The sequence below is a fragment of the Sinocyclocheilus anshuiensis genome, unplaced genomic scaffold, assembly GCF_001515605.1.
Source record: "Sinocyclocheilus anshuiensis isolate Anshui unplaced genomic scaffold, SAMN03320099.WGS_v1.1 scaffold78, whole genome shotgun sequence".
NCBI lineage: Eukaryota > Metazoa > Chordata > Actinopteri > Cypriniformes > Cyprinidae > Sinocyclocheilus > Sinocyclocheilus anshuiensis.
This window is the reverse complement of record NW_015544250.1, coordinates 1,587,420-1,604,686: the sequence shown is the minus strand read 5'-3', so window position 1 is coordinate 1,604,686 and position 17,267 is coordinate 1,587,420. Positions and strand designations below refer to the sequence as shown.

Genomic DNA, 17,267 nt, shown 5'->3' with positions numbered 1-17,267 from the left:
TGGCAGCTGAATATATGCATACATCTGTTGACAAAAGTTGATGTATTTTATTAATACTTACATTTATTAGTTATACATTTATTTATCAATTATTAGTCACACTGAAAAAAATGTTTCATTCATCCAATTAAAAAAAATGACGGTAATGATTCACATCTATATTTTTTTACTTGAGCCAATGAAAAATAAATAACTTTCCCTAGAAAATATAGAGGAGAATCATTAACCCTAAATTTTTTTAATTGGATGAATGAATTTTTTTTTTCAGTTCACTATCTATCTATCTATCTATCTATCTATCTATCTATCTATCTATCTATCTATCTATCTATCTGCATAGGCCTATACAAAGTCAATGGCAATGGTGTGCGTCAGTTCAGTATTATTGTGTTGTCGACCTCTGGCGGGCAGTCAGTGAATGTCATCTGTTTAAAGTATGATTTTTACCTCAATATTTAAATAGTAGACATGTTTATTAGCATGTTACAGTTTACCTAAAGTTTGTACACACATTATATAAAAATAGTAGAGTTAGAACTATAAAATTAAATTACACAAACTAACTGGAAGGAATAATGGAAGCACTGTATGTAGTGAAACACACCAACACACACACACACACACACACACACACACACACACACAATGAATGTAAAATTGTTGCATTTAAGCATATAGTCCAAACTGGTGTGTCTTTATTTGATAATCATCCTTGTCCTGCTTATTACAAGTTGCTTATCGCAAACTAAACTCCGCCAGAGTGATCCAAGAGCCTGTTTGGCATTTATTATAGGGTCATTTCACCAGGTTGCTTGACGATACCTTTTTATCCCCTTCAGAGCCGATCCTAGACTTCTGGGGGCCCTACACAAAACTGTGTCGGCGGGGGGCGGGGGTGGGGGGGCAACTCCTTTTTTTAGTCTGGAGCAAGACTGTACGACATTCACGTCACATGATTTGACAGATTTTTACGTAGAAAGGGCGACAGCGCACCGCATTAAAAGAAATGATCATTCATGTTTTCATAACCACTGTCCAAATTAAAAAACGAAACTAGAATGAAAGTTTTGTTTTGGGGGCCCTACGCCACTTGCGTATTTTACGTAGGCCTATAGGGAGGATCGGCTCTGATCCCCTTATTTATAATTAACTTTAAGCAAAACACTGTTCATTTTCCGTTTAGATTGACAAAATAAAATGCATCAGTAAAACTTAAGTGCAATGTTTTGCTCTTTCTGGTCAGATTTGTTTACCGCAAGTACAGGTCCGTTTATTATGGGGGAAAAAAGGTAGTTTTAACTATACAGAAATAAACCATTCACTCATGTTTTCTTTTAATGCTTTTATTTTTCATTTGAGATTTCTTTATACTTGGAGTTTCAATTTCCAGCTTCATTAAAAGATTAATCTCAATTCTTGACAGAAGAACCTGAGGACTGAATCCTCACAGTCCAACATAATCACAGCTTTCTGTCAGTCAGTTGCAATGGCAGTTGATCACAACCCGGTGTGCAGCACGCGCACTTCCACTTATTGACAGGGAATGAGACAAACTCTTCATTTCCACAACGTCTCCAGGATTCACAGTCATCCTGGATGACGCTCTTGACCGCATGATCATGGCATGATGTCAGGTTGCAGCAAGGGTTGTGCTGACAAACCGGCTTGACGCAGCCGTACACCTGCTTTCCACACGCTCCACTGTATTTACAGTCATCCTGCACGACAACAGCCTCACGGCCACAGCATGTCACACAGCTGCAAGGATTCTTGCGAACAGGTACGGAGCACTTCACTTTGCTGCAGTCGTCCGACTTCACTCTTAAAGATGGGAAACGGCCGACTTTACAGCAGTTGTTGATGGCTGACTTATTACAAGGCGTAGTGTGAGCTGAAACAATAGAAAAGAGAGATCGTGAGAGGATGAATGGCAAGAAAAAAAAACAGTTTTTTGAATGCAATGATTATCTTTAAAAAAGTAATACATGACAAATTAAATACTTACATGTGTTCAGTCCTTTTCAGTCTTGATTTATTGTACTCTAAGCAAGTCTTGCTATAGCAGCTCTTCTCTCGCTCTGATGTTTCTCTCCTCAGCAGCCCGGTATATATTCACATCTTCATCTCCACCCCGTCCACAGCTCAGAGCTCAGGAATGTGAGGAATTCTTCATTGCATGGGAGGGAGACTTTAGTGTTCATCATGAGTCTCACTGATTTCATTTTCAATACAGCATTACATAGAGGAAAGTGTCATTTTTGCTCACAATGGAAAGGATTTTAAAAGCAGTTTAATGAGCAGCACATATTGAATCTTATTATTATGCATGGTTAATGCAGTGCCAAAGCATGTTCATTTAATCACTTCAATGATTAATTTTTCACACTATATATGAAAAAAGTTATATACATACTATTGTTTTTTTTTCTAGTATGTGGAAAAAAACTAAAACTAATTTCTGAATAACATCAGTCTTCAGACTGTACACTGTTTTAAAATTTTTTTTACAAGAAAGTATTATTTATTTTTTCTCACAAGTCTGAGTTTTCGCTCCCAATTCTGACGTTTTTTCCCAGAATTGCAAGAAAAAAAAATCTGAATTGTGAGATATCAACTCAGAATTGCCTTATTCTTATTCTTATCCTGAAATGGACTTCCACTGAAGAAAAATCTGAATTGTGAGATATAAATTCGCAGTTGTGAGGAAACTTTTCTGTTTCTTTTTAATTATTTGTTCAATTTCCTTGCAATTTCTAAGTGAAAATTGTTTTTACACCATTGTTTTTCCAGTGTAGTCATTCTATTATGTTGGATCCACACAATTCATACACACGTCCTCATAGTCACACTTTTCCACACACAGACATCAAGCTCGTCTATTTTATCTTTATTCTGCACAGTTGCTGCTTTTCTGCAATGTTGTATCTTGTTTTTGTTTGTGCCATAAAGGGGTTTTATAAAACCTACTGAGTGATAAAATCCGCTTTATATCATACTTGTCAGAGTAAATCGAGATGCAATTTGGTTAATCTGTCTGATTAATTATCCTAGATGACAAATGAGGTGTATTATTACTTGTTAAACCTCCTTTCCCATTATCGCTAAAATGACTCACTTTTTCACTTAAGCTACAGACTGTAAAATCTAATGCTAAATGCAGCAAGTAAAACAAAATTATGTAACACTATAAAGAATGCACTGCTGTATTTAAGTTTAAATGAGTGAGACTCATTCTAAACACTGAACCTGCCCTCTCATGAAAAATAAAATTCTTGAGCTCTGAGCTGTGGACGGGGTGGAGATGAAGATGTGAATATACACCGGGCTGCTGAGGAGAGAAACATCAGAGGAAAAGAAGAGTGGCTTCCAGCAAGACTGAGTACAAAAACACAGAGACGCAAATCATTATTCAAACTCCATCAGGAAAAAGGACTGAAAACATGTAAGTATTCAACTCCACTCAAGATAATCATTGCATTCAAAAAACGTTTTTTTTTCTTGCCATACGTCCTCTCACGGTCTCTCTTTTCTATTGATTCAGCTCACACTATGCCTTGTAATAAGTCAGCCATCAACAACTGCTGCAAAGTCGGCCGTTTCCCATCTTTAAGAGTGAAGGCGGACGACTGCAGCAAAGTGAAGTGCTCCGTACCTGTTCGCAAGAATCCTTGCAGCTGTGTGACATGCTGTGGCCGTGAGGCTGTTGTCGTGCAGGATGACTGTAAATACAGTGGAGCGTGTGGAAAGCAGGTGTACGGCTGCGTCAAGCCGGTTTGTCAGCACAACCCTTGCTGCAACCTGACATCATGTCATGATCATGCGGTCAAGAGCCTCATCCAGGATGACTGTGAATCCTGGAGACGTTGTGGAAATGAAGAGTTTGTCTCATTCCCTGTCAATAAGTGGAAGTGCGCGTGCTGCACACCGGGTTGTGATCAACTGCCATTGCAACTGACTGACAGAAAGCTGTGATTATGTTGGACTGTGAGGATTCAGTCCTCAGGTTCTTCTGTCTAGAATTGAAATGAATCTTTTAATGAAGCTGGAAAAACGAGGCCAAAAGTACAAAGAAAAATAAAAACTTTTGAAAGTATGCACAGTGGATGTGAGTGGATTATTTCTGTAGTATTAAACATGCAAACATACAAATATAGACATCCAGCACAGAATGCAGTACTGATCAAGATTTTCACATTTTAAATGGTAAGATTTTAAAATAAATGATATATAAACCCAGGACTGAAATAATATATAAAACAAAAGTAAATTAATCTGTATGTAGTCTTTTTGATCTGAATGAACTTGATTTAAAAAAACAAAAACAAAAAAACAACCACCACATTAGATAAACATTTAACCTTATAATGCTTGTACTGTACCTGATCAACAGAACTTTCCAGATCCATGTTTAATGAGTTATTCGTGTCAGATATCAGCTAAATATCAACAGGACATTCACTATTAACTCTTTCAAATAATTGTAGTAATTTGTGTATTTTTTAGGCGCTGTCAGAATCATATGTCTTTGTGAAGTTGTGAGGCTGTCGAATGGCACTCACTTATACATTTACTGACTCTGAATATATGCATAAATCTGTCAACATAAGTTGATGTATTTTATTATTACTTACATTTACTAGTTCTAGATTTCTATCTATTTAGAACTGTCTATTTATCTGTCTGTCTATCTGTGTTATGTGTTTAAAGTATGATTTTTACCTTAATATTTCAATATTAAACATGTTTAATAGTATGTTACAGTTTACTTTATTTAAGCACATACTCTAAACAGGTGTGCCCTTACTTACAATTCATTATTTCAGTGAGATACTGTATTGAACATAATTTGACTATTTGCCCAGAGGACTGAACCATTCAGTGGAGCGGTTTGCTTCACGTGGTTTTTTTTTGAATGTTTTTATTCAATTTAACAGACTGATGATGAAATGTGACTGACTGGCTGATAGAATGAAGCCTTTTGACTTAACAAGCAAGATATTAAACATGAATATTTCAGTAACTGCAGGCTTGAGTTAACAAAGAATGATAGCTGAGAATTCATATACAGTAGAGTTCAATAATGGTAATAATATTATATTACAATGATTACATTAATATGTTATGTGCATCTGTGGCTGTTAGATGATACTACATAAGATTATGTAAAATGTTCATTTCCATTTTTTTATTCTAATTAAAATATTTGTTCTTAAATTTTCATTTTATTATTATTATCATTATTATTTTGGTTTAGAAGTAGTTTTTTTTTTTTAGTACAGTCACAACTAACAATTACTTAGAATTTCATTCATTAAATAATGACATTTTAATTATATTAATTATCTATCTATCCATCCGTCCATTCTTAAATCAGCATCTATGGCAGCCATTCCATTCCAGTGTGTGTTGAATTCCAACACAGGCACACCTCATTCTGCTTAATGAAGTAGTGATTAGGTGATCACCTCAACCAAATCTTCTTTAACGAGGAAAAGTATAAAAAAAACACTGCTGGATGTTTTTCACAAGAGGACATCACTATCCTCTTGTGACCAGCTGGATGGCAGAAACAGTGCTAGTAGTACCTCAAAAGTAATTGGAATCAAATAATAACTATTGACCATGCCAAAAGAGTTGAAAAGAACATTTTTGCATGAGGAAAAGAAGGGTTAAATTCTGGTTTTACTGGCAGACGGATACAGTGAGCATCAGGTTGCTTCCATCCTTCAAATTTCAAAGACGGTTCATAAGAACAAGGTCAAGCTGACCGGCAGAGGGTGAAAACGACTCTCTACTGACCGGGATGGCGGCCAACTCATTCAAATGACACTCAACAACCGTAGGATGACATCAAATGACCTATAAAAAGAATGGTAAACGGCAGCTTGGTTGAAGTGCACGGTGAGGACGGTTCGAAACAGGCTCCTAGGGGCAGGGCTAAAGTTGTGCAAAGCTAGAAAAAAGTCCTTCATCAATGAGAAGCAAAGAAGAGCCAGGCTGAGGTTTGCAAAAGGCCATAAGTATTGGACCTTGTCTGATGAGTTGAATTTTCAGTTTTGCCCAACACCTGGTCGTTTAATGGTTAGACAGAGACCTGGAGAGGCCTACAAGCCACCCGTAGTGAAATGTGGTGGAGGATCTTTGATGATCTGGGGGTGCTTCAGCAAGGCTGGAATTGGGCACATTCGTCTTTCTGAAGGGTGCATGAATCAAGCCACGTACGAGGTTGTCCTGGAAGAGAAGTTGCTTCCTTCTGCTCTGGCAATGCTCCCCAGCTCTAAAGATTGGTTTTTCCAGCAGGACAATGCTCCATGCCACACAGCCAGGTCAATAAAGGTGTGGATGGAGGACCACTAGATCAAGACCTTGTCATTGCCAGCCCAATCACCAGACCTGAACACCATTGAAAACCTCTGGAATTATTTAAGAGGAAGATGGATGGTCAGAAGCCATCAAACAAAGCCAAGCTGGAGTGGCATAAAGCCACCCAACAGCAATGTGAAAGACTAGTGGAGAGCATGCCAAGACACATGAAATCTGTGATTGGAAATCAGGGTTATTCCACCAAATAACTTCCCAAGTTAAAACATCAGTATTGTGTTGTTTAAAAATTAATATGAACTAGTTTTCTTTGAATTATTTGAGGTCTGAAAACACTTAATCTTTTTCGTTATTTTGACCAGTTGTCATTTTCTGCAAATAAATGCTCTAAATGACAACATGTTTATTTGGAATTTGGGAGAAATGTTGCCAGTAGTTTATAGAATAAAACAAAAATGTTAATTTTACTCATACCAATAAATAGTAAAACCAGAGAATCTGAAAATGTTGCAGTGGTCTCTTAATTTTTTTTCTAGAGCTGTATGCATGCACACACAAATACAAATACAAATACTCTAACAATATTCTCAATAGTTTCATAATATTGCCACACATCAATGACCCTTCTGTACAATACCTGATATAAAAATGTCTAAATGTGGTCTGCTGTTAAAAAATGTTAATGGCTACTGCTGTTCTTATATTAAGCAAGTTCATATTAATGTCCCCCAATATGTAATCCCATGTAAATCTCATACACACCCATTGTGTATGTCTGTGTGTATAGTAATTTAAATGGAATAAAGGAATTTATTAAATGAATAAATGTATCAAATGCTAACAGTGGCATGGCTTATTTAAAGTTTTAGATGTGTTTGTAATGATATTACTAATTGGTAAACAAATGTGGTGTTTGGTGTGTCTATAGGAAGCTGAGGAATTACTGTCAATGAGACATTGTGTTGGCCATGTAGGTAAACCTTTCATAGGATTACATCAATCACTGGAGCCATTTACAACACATTCCATCTTTAATACCTCAATGTTTTTATGTAAAAAATGTGTGCTGACGTAGTATTTAAATAAGCTGTTACAATTATCTTGTGAGACTCATCCTAAACACTAAACTCTCTCTCATCAGACAGGAAATTCTTCACACTCTCCAGTGCTGAGCTGTGGATGGGGTGGAGATAAAGATGTGAATATATATATACCTGGCTGATCTGAAGAGAAACATTTGAACAAAAGAAGAGTTCCACTGAAACTTACTTCTCACTTGCTTAATTAATTCTCTCAGACAACACTGTCTTCAAACACATTCAGGAACTACAACCATGTAAGTAATGAACTCAAATATTGTTTTATGCTCTCGTGATCTGATTTTAGACATGATCTTTTCTAAAAACTGGCACATTTGAAAGATTTTGATCAGGTGATGCCCAGGAACGTCTTTAGCAGACTATTGTATTTTAAGCTTTTCTCTGGTTTTCTCTGTGCATTTATCTGTATTCATCAAATAATAAGGGCAATAAAGGCAATAAATATATTCTGGAAGGATTGTGTTTTTGTTGCTAAAATTCAGTTAAGGGTTAAAGAAGCTGAGGAGGAAGCAATGGAAACTTGTAAGGAGCTGAGCCAAAGACCTTAACAAACCTCAACAACCTGCTTTCGAATGATTTATAATGTGTTTTGTTTATGATCAATCATTTATGATAAACTAATCATGTTTTCTTGTGAAAGGTCATTTAAAGCTGTTATACTGGAGTCTGAGAAATGGGCAGAGATGTGCAGCGTGGCGGGTGGCTCATCCGTTTGCGAGCATTGCTGTAGCAATCTCAATTCATGTCAAGAATCTGAGGATGTCACCACCAAAGTCACACATTTTTCTACAGACTCGTGGACACATGTGGAGCCTGTGGTAAATTGTACGAGGTCTATGGAGTGTAATGCATGATGTGAGATGATGTGTTTAAGCAAAACTCCTAAATAGGGGAATTGTGATGAATTGTGCAATAAGTGACTAAAGTTTCTAAGAAATTGACAGCCCTATTCTCATCAATAATCATTTTCTTTGCCGTTTCTCAGCTCTGCCATTGCAGGTCTGTTCTGTTGATCTCATCAAATCCAGGACGGGACAGAATCGACGGGAGCATCACACAGACCGTTATCTTAGCGATCACCTCGTCATCCGCAGGGGACAAGGTTTTGAGATTTGGATTGAGCTGTCCCGACCCTTTGATCCAACCTGTGACCACCTTCACCTGGAGATGAGACTATGTCAGTTAAGGCCTTTTTCGTTAGATGCCATCTTGCTACCCAGACAGATGTGTTCTGACAACATAAAGAAACTGGCTAACAATATATTACATTTAGAAAGACAAAACAAGTCCAAAATGTCTTAGACCACCGGCAAAAATGCTTCTATTTTGCATTATTTTTAAATTGAATATAAGATTTTCTTTTTCATTACAAAACTATAGAATAACATAATGAGTTGCCCAAAATACAAATAGATTCATTGTGATTTCAGACTTTTCCACCCCACTGTAAAATAAATAAATACAAATTTCTTAAAGGGGTCCTATTATGCTCTTTTACAAAGTCTTGATTTTGTTTTGGGGGTGTACTAGAACAAGTGTAAATATTGCGTCAAAATCAAATCAATTTGAGTGCGATTTAAACCCGGATGGTCCGTGTACATTTTGATAGTTTGTTTTTCAATTTGAAAGTAACCACTCTAAGTTCGTAAAATGGCGCCTTTAATAAAAAGTAGCCATATATTCTTGACAAAATATAAAATTTAATATGTTATTAAAGTGCCCCTATTATGGGTAATGAAAGGTTCATATTTTGGTTTTGGGAGTCCCCAACAACAGGTTGAAAACAGGTCAAAAAACACTTTCATTGTCTTATAATATGCATTTATTTTTTACCTTATTTGCTCAACGACTCCGAAACGATTCGTTTAACGATACATTTTTCCAAACCCCTCCTTTGCGTGATGCTAATCTGCGGTGATTGGTCCGATCGGTCTCATTTTCATTTCATCTTGCCTGAAATGCCTGATTAAGCAGCGTTTGTGCGTGCAGTGCTGCTTTGTGTACAGCATTACCGGGGAAACCACTATTTTTACCACTTCAAAAGCGGCACCTAGTGGCAAAGAATGAATTTGCATTTTCATTCACACCAATGCGAAAAGACCAACAAGTGGGCAGGCAATATGCTAATGTTTCATGTTGACGCCAACATGAAACGGCTTGGGATTCGTTTTAAAAACGACTCCTTTTAATGATTCAGAGTCGACTCTTTTGAGAGACAATAACTTTATACACGGTGCACTTTCAGATGTAAAACTTTGTGGGATGTTTTCATTCACTTAGAGCTGTGTTACACACTGCATGAAAGGTAATTTTCAAAAAGCCATAATAGGGACACTTTAATATAAAAGTAAGCATTTCGTTATATCATTATAGACTTCCTTGAGATCTGGTTAGCTAGTTTTCTGACAAGCTAGTCGTGTCACAGTGGCAGATGTGATTTTAGTAATATTTCGGGAAAGTAGGGATGTTTTATGCATGGCAACCAAGAAACAACACATTTAATATTCATATCGAGTTTAATTATTTATTATTTTATCCCTTTCATCAGGTTCAGACGGGGTGCGAATTGCTGTAGAAACAGCCTGTCGCAATGGCTCCAAACAGTCCTTATACCCACTCTCCAACACTGAGGATGTGATCATTGAAGTCAACATGCAGGGTGATGGACCATGTGTTGGTCAGGATGCCGTGCTTTCCATCATCCTGAAGAACAAGTGCATGTCTCCTCGTAGCCTAACTCTGTACAGCCAGGTGGCAGCCATCTACTACACCGGAGCCCAAAAGGCCTTGGTGAAAAAGGACCAAACACTCATTGAGCTCAAGTCGTATGAGGGTGAGGGATGATGGAAGCTTGAAATCATAGTTTGCAAGAGGCCCCAATACACAGTTACATCTAAAATAGATATATTTAGTACAATGACTGTAAATTGAATACAAGAAGAATTTGTTTGGTTAAGTTCCAAGCAATGTCCACCAAACCTGGCGCAGTATTTCAAGCTGTTCTGGCTTAAAATGCTAATTTAGACTTTCAGGAAATACTTTAAAGCCAACATCAAGGTTTATCTTAACGAACTTAGAACGTTTTTTATTCATTTGGTGCAAACCATTGTTAAACCAGTCCTACCAAATTCTTACCTTAGCATTACGTTCTCAGTACAGACTTGACATACAGTCTATCAGCTGTGAAGACAAAATAACAATGAGGATGATTATTCATTTTTAATGTAGATTTGTTATAAAAGCATTAGTATTCACTTACTGTTTATCTTGTTTTCCCCTGTAGTCCAGATTCTGGAGTGGACCTTGTGCTATGAAGACTACAAGGACCACCTGGTGGATCAAGCAGCGCTGATGATCACTCTCTCTGGACGGGTCTCAGAGACTACGCAGATACTGACCACCCAGTTCAACTTCAGACTGCGCACACCAGATCTCATTATCATTGTGAGTTTTCTTTATTATGAACTCTTCATATCTGCCAGTGTTTGCGTTCAAGTTATTTTTCACACAACTTTTCTGCGGCATCACAATTTGCAGACTAGTCCCTGATTGTCTTTCTTTTTCAGCCTCTTTGTGGCAGTGTAGTGGGCAAAGAGATGACATTCAAAATCAAATTCCAGAACCCACTGCCCTGTGTGCTGAAGAATGTAGTTTTCCGGTTTGAAGGATTGGGATTGCAGAATGTCAGAACAATTAACTATGGGTAAGACACAAGAGTATTATATTAATTTACAATGCTTGAAATAAATTACACTTGACTGATGAGTAAAATTAATACAAATGCACATAATAATTTTGTCTCTCTGTCACTTCAGTGATATTCCAAGTCTGGCCGCAGTGAACTTGATGGAGACCTTTGTTCCTAAATATCATGGGCAACATAAACTTCTAGCATCTCTCGATTGTCCTCAGCTCACTCAGGTGCATGGATTCGCCAACATTGTTATTCATGAAAAGATTTAGACTTGATACTTGAAACTTGATACTTGCCAGGGTGCATGTAACCGTGGAACCATGAAGATTATGGTTAGAGGCTGTTTATGTTAGAAATGACATCTCGTACAGTATGTTTAAGTATTTTGAAAGACCTACAGTTTATTTATGGTTCACAATAAAAATAACCAAGTATATTAAGTCTTGAAGGAATGTTGACTTAGATGTCACATTTTATCACATGCCAGATTAATAAAATGTATTATTTGTAGCTTTGTATTTGGTAAATATTTGTTTGTCAACTAATTTATAATCAGTGTAATAAATGTCAGTTATGATGTGTAATTATAAGTATTATTTTCTTCCCTCCAATAATGGCAAGTGTTTTAATACTGTTTGAAAAATCTGTATTTCTATAATGCTTGACTATAATATGGTGTTCTTTAATATGTATAGATAATAAACATTAAAACAACATTAGCAACCTGTCTACCTGATGGAGAAAAAAATTAAAACAAAATGTGTAAGAATAATTGTGTATTATATGAATTATACTGAATAACTTGTATGTCATATCCAATAGTTATATACACTTAACTTAATCATTCAACAAACATGATGAGTCAAGGCATCTCCTGTTATTGTCACTTACACTGCTTGCCACATGTATATATAGCTTTCTCTGTTGGCGACGAGGCATTCACATATGATAAATGCAGGGAAATAGTTAGGCTGACAGAGAAGATTTCAGAACCAGAGACACATCCAAACTTTAATTGAGGATAGTAAGAATGTGAGGGCCTTAGTTACGGCTTTGGATGCGACTAGCTTAGCGAGTCCCGCATATTGTTTGGTTCCGGTTGCAGAGACCCTGCGGCATGGCGACTGGGTGACTGTGAGGCGGCATAGTCACGGGACAAAACACTGCTCTTCCATTCCGATCAAAACTTTAAACAGGTTCTTCCCACTCAGTGATGCACCCTCTGAGGAACCTGCTGAAAGTGCCCTAGTTATTGGCGATTCTATTGTACAGAACGTGAAAATAGAGACACTAGCCACCATAGTCCAATGTTTACCGGGAGCCAGATCGCTCTTGGCAAACATCTTGGCAAATTTAAAAGTGCTGGCTTGTTTTTCAAGATTGTTATTCACGTCGGCACTAATGATGTTTGACTTCGCCAGACGGAAATCTTTAAAAATAACATTAAAGGGGTGTGTGAACTTGTAAGTACGACAATGTAATATGCTCTGGTCCCCTCCCTGCTTACCGTGGGAGTGTCGTCTCTCAATGGCTGGATTTCTAAGTGGTGCCTGCAGAATAACATAGGTTTCATAGACAATTGGATGAGTTTTTGGGGCAGACCTGACCTGTTGAAAAGAGATGGTCTTCATCCCTCCTGGGGTGGTGCCGCTCTTCTCTATAGAAATATGGCACATAGTCTTAGAGTCTGTACTTGACTAACTGGGGCCCAGGTCAGGAAGCAAACAGAATGGCTAAACCGACCGTCTGCTAGTCGACTCACGTCACAGAAGTCAGTTATTCTCAGCACAGAGACTCTTTTATCTAGATATCATACTATAGAGACTGTGTCTGTTCCCCGAACTAGCAAATACAAAAAACATCCAAACCAATTCAAGGGTAACAATTTAATTGATGTTCATCCAATAAACCAATGATAAAGCTTGGCTTAATGTTTAATTTTAAAATTTCTGTGTTAATTGAATTTCTTTAAAAATTAAGTCATCGTAACTCAATAAAACTGTCTTAACTTTGGAAATTGGGTAGTGGATTTCTAGATCCCAGAATGCTTTGCATAGGACTGGATAAGGAGAGTAAATGTTGAAATTAAGTGTTATTTTATGTGTTTTTTTTAGTGAAGGGAAAGACTTAATGCTTAATGCTGTTATGTTTGACATTTAAAAGAGTTTCTGTTATGTTGAAGTTTTTATGGTTACCATTGTGCTGAAGAGTAGACCACATGAAGGTAATCACTACATTGACTCTATTAGCAATGACTGCGCTAATACCAGAAACAAGTAACATCTTGTTCATTGCTATCATGTGCTATGACAGCTTTAAATTGAAAAAATGCAGGGAAATAGTTAGGCTGACAGAGAAGATTTCAGAACCAGAGACACATCCAAACTTTAATTGAGGATAGTAAGAATGTGAGGGCCTTAGTTACGGCTTTGGATGCGACTAGCTTAGCGAGTCCCGCATATTGTTTGGTTCCGGTTGCAGAGACCCTGCGGCATGGCGACTGGGTGACTGTGAGGCGGCATAGTCACGGGACAAAACACTGCTCTTCCATTCCGATCAAAACTTTAAACAGGTTCTTCCCACTCAGTGATGCACCCTCTGAGGAACCTGCTGAAAGTGCCCTAGTTATTGGCGATTCTATTGTACAGAACGTGAAAATAGAGACACTAGCCACCATAGTCCAATGTTTACCGGGAGCCAGATCGCTCTTGGCAAACATCTTGGCAAATTTAAAAGTGCTGGCTTGTTTTTCAAGATTGTTATTCACGTCGGCACTAATGATGTTTGACTTCGCCAGACGGAAATCTTTAAAAATAACATTAAAGGGGTGTGTGAACTTGTAAGTACGACAATGTAATATGCTCTGGTCCCCTCCCTGCTTACCGTGGGAGTGTCGTCTCTCAATGGCTGGATTTCTAAGTGGTGCCTGCAGAATAACATAGGTTTCATAGACAATTGGATGAGTTTTTGGGGCAGACCTGACCTGTTGAAAAGAGATGGTCTTCATCCCTCCAGGGGTGGTGCCGCTCTTCTGTCTAGAAATATGGCACATAGTCTTAGAGTCTGTACTTGACTAACTGGGGCCCAGGTCAGGAAGCAAACAGAATGGCTAAACCGACCGTCTGCTAGTCGACTCACGTCACAGAAGTCAGTTATTCTCAGCACAGAGACTCTTTTATCTAGATATCATACTATAGAGACTGTGTCTGTTCCCCGAACTAGCAAATACAAAAAACATCCAAACCAATTCAAGGGTAACAATTTAATTGATGTTCATCCAATAAACCAATGATAAAGCTTGGCTTAATGTTTAATTTTAAAATTTCTGTGTTAATTGAATTTCTTTAAAAATTAAGTCATCGTAACTCAATAAAACTGTCTTAACTTTGGAAATTGGGTAGTGGATTTCTAGATCCCAGAATGCTTTGCATAGGACTGGATAAGGAGAGTAAATGTTGAAATTAAGTGTTATTTTATGTGTTTTTTTTAGTGAAGGGAAAGAGCTGTTAGTGTTTAATGCTGTTATGTTTGACATTTTAAAGAGTTTCTGTTATGTTGAAGTTTTTGTGGTTACCATTGCGCTGAAGAGTAGACCACATGAAGGTAATCACTACATTGACTCTATTAGCAATGACTGCGCTAATACCAGAAACAAGTAACATCTTGTTCATTGCTATCATGTGCTATGACAGCTTTAAATTGAAAAAAGATTATATAAATTGGTTCCAGGCCCACAAATCCATTAGTTATCCATCCATCCATCCATCCATCCATCAATCTATCATCTATCTATCTATCTATCTATCTATCTATCTATCCTTTATTTATTTATTTATTGTGTGATCTGTTTTAAATGAGCATATAATCTTAATTTTCCTGAAATGCAAATGATTTTGGAGACTTCGGTTTTTATCCTTAGATGCTGATTTAAAAAAGAAATCCAGATACATCCTAAGCAGTCTCTTCTTCTCCACAGTTTTCTGCAATTAATTCAGTTTAAAGCACAAATGACAATTCCATTAACATTTTTTTTTTATTTGGTGCAATTTTCACAAGCAATTTGTAAATTTTCAAAACTTTTAGTACTAATCTCTCCCCAGATCATCAAAAATTCACCTTTTTCAATTGAAGCGTTTTCAACTGCATTAGTAAAAAACAAATTACTACAGGATGGACTCAGTCATATTGTATAGTATCTTGCATTGCTTTCTGTTTAATTAACTGATTGTTAAAAGTACTGAACAGAAAGAAGATCATAGTGTTGTTATTCAGTGATTAAACCAAATATTCTCATTACATATTACAAAGATCTTGTGTGTTGAATCAATGATTATGTGGACTGAAAATATAATATATATAACTGTAATGAAAGCATGAAATCTGATATTGAAAGATTGATCTAGCAGTGTTACAAGTGTGATCAGTTTGGATTTTGAGTTTTGAAAATGTACAACTTTCATGTGAAAACTGCACCAAGACGAATAAAAAAACTGTAAACTTTGTTTAGTAGATAATTACAGCCTTAAGAATAAAGTTTCAATAATTTCTCTCTCTCTCTTTTCTCTCAGGAATCCACATGTAGAAGTAAATGGTAAGAGCAATACATCTTAATACTGCAGTGTATAATAATACATCTTGTTGCATGAAAAAGCTGATACAGTGTTATTGTATAAGTATTGTAAAATACGTTTGTACTGTTTTTGTAAACAACAAACTTTTAACTGTATCTGCATCCACCAATTGACAGTCCTTCAGCCTGTTCTGACTTGTGATGCTTTTCGATGTTTCACAATGGTTGCACTCCATCTTTTAAAATTTTAAATGCATTCTAAGAAACGGGGCACATGAACCCGAAACCAGCATACAGATCGATTTGTCAACACTTAAGGCCTAAATAAGCTTGAAACTTTGCTTTTTTCAGTTTGTCTTGATAAACTTTCCTTATATGCCTGATTTTTTTTAGATGCAGTACTGCAGGTACGTTCTATTGATCTGATCAGGGCCAGGAAAGGACAGAATCATCAGGAGCATCAGATGGCTTCTTTAGCAATCATCTTATCGTCCGAAGAGCACAGTGTTTCCAGATGTCTGTTGAGCTGTCTCGACCCTTTGTTCCAAACAGAGACCAACTTTACCTGGAGCTGAGGCTTGGTCAGTCATAGCTTTACTGTCCTTACTGTTGCGATCTTGTTATCCACCAAGATCCTGTTTACACCTACCACACCAGTCACCTCAGATTATCTGATGAAAAGTGTATGCTTTTGTTTGTGTGTTTTGCAGGACATGTTTTACCACTACACAAGGGCAGTTTTGTGGTTGTTCCATTAGTGTCAGAATTCAGCAAAGAAGCCTGGGAGGCAAAAATTGTTGAACAGGCAAACACCACAATCAGGCTGGAGGTTTATTCCCTTCCAACCGCTTGTACTGGACGGTACAAACTCAATGTAGTACCAATCTGCCCAGCGGGAAAGGACACTTCACCAGACACACCTGAAAATGACATTTACATGCTGTTCAACCCTTGGTGCAAAGGTATTATTTGAAGAGAGAAAAAATAATAGGACACCGTGTGTGTCTATCACTACCTCAAACTAAGAAAATTCAACTGAATCATGAAAACTGATTACTTGGTTAAAATTTCAACTTTCTCTCTCTCTCTGCTCTTATCAGATGACTCTGTGTACATGAATGATGAGGCGGAAAGAGCTGAGTATATACTGAATGATACAGGCAAACTCTACTATGGAACTGAGCAACAGATTGGTACCAGAACCTGGAATTTTGGTCAGGTAAAATTTCAAATTTCAAACACAGAAGTGTGTTTTTAAATGTATTCACTAGTTGTCAAAAAAATTTGTTTTATAACAATTAACTAACATTCCTAGAACATTTGTGTGTGTGTGTGTGTGTGTGTGTGCATGTTTATATGGTTTATGAGGACACAAATTTGTATAATAACATGGGTATGACATAGGTATTACAACGAGAAGGTGATTTATGAGGACATTTTCAGTGTCCCCGTAATTCAAAAGGCTTATAAATTATTCAGAATGAGTTTTTTTTTAAATCTAAAAATGCAGAACGTTTCCTGTAAGGGGTAGGTTTAGGGGTAGGGTTGGTGTAGGGCAATAGAAAATACAGTTTGTACAGTA

At 37.0% G+C, this 17,267-nt stretch overlaps 1 pseudogene; it reads left to right on the top strand.

Annotated features, from left to right (window-relative positions):
• Nucleotides 1-3,549: 3,549 nt before the first annotated feature.
• The window catches only part of LOC107697824 (protein-glutamine gamma-glutamyltransferase K-like), a 22,454-nt pseudogene continuing 8,736 nt past the window's right edge, over nucleotides 3,550-17,267 (top strand).